Here is an 818-nt window from a genome sequence, read left to right as displayed (position 1 = left end):
CTCCGAGCCTAAACTCAGACCTGCTATGATGTTATGGATTCAGGTTTTTAAAAAGTGCATCCAGCCTCCACTGATAAATGAGTCCACAGCTTTCAAATATTGGAAACTAAACAAATGAAATCTGTCAAATAATAGTTTACATTTTCAAACAGAAACAGGGTAGAATCTTACAGAATTTACAAAGTCATGTGACCATACAGTGTGAATGTTCTAATCATGTTCCCTTTGGATTATTCTGATGTGGAAAAACAACAGTGAACAAACTAAAATGTAAATGCATTTGACATTCATTCTTGTTTACTTGTTTGAACACAAATTTGATTTATACATGATTACCTTGAAGAATACAAGGAATCTGGAAAACTTCACCTGCACTGTTCAACCTGGTATTTATCTCTGAGTCACACTGGTGGAAGTTTTGGAAAAAAGATGTTCTGGATCCATTTTAGGTCAGTGAACTGGATCAAAACAGATCATTCAAAATGAGTCAATATGGACCCAGTGTACACATAAATATAATATGTGAATAGGAGCAGAGGAGGTCCTCCATCTTGGATGTGAATGCTTGGAGAGAACTTCTTCGGGGAACCCGGCTGCAACCTTCAGTTCAGGAGCAAAGAGAAGATCATTGAGGAGACAGAAGAAAATGTAAAAACATGTAGACTGGGTCTAGGATGTCATTCAGGTCTTTTTGAAGATGCAAAAAATACACAAATATTATCATAAGGTTAAAAAAAATTGTGAAAGAAAATTGAATTGAAGACATTGCTGAAAGCTCCTCAGTGCAATGCTGATGTGGTGTCTCGCTCTCTCATTAG

Source organism: Oryzias melastigma, linkage group LG6, assembly GCF_002922805.2.
Source record: "Oryzias melastigma strain HK-1 linkage group LG6, ASM292280v2, whole genome shotgun sequence".
Lineage (NCBI taxonomy): Eukaryota > Metazoa > Chordata > Actinopteri > Beloniformes > Adrianichthyidae > Oryzias > Oryzias melastigma.
Note: the sequence above shows the minus strand (reverse complement) of the source record.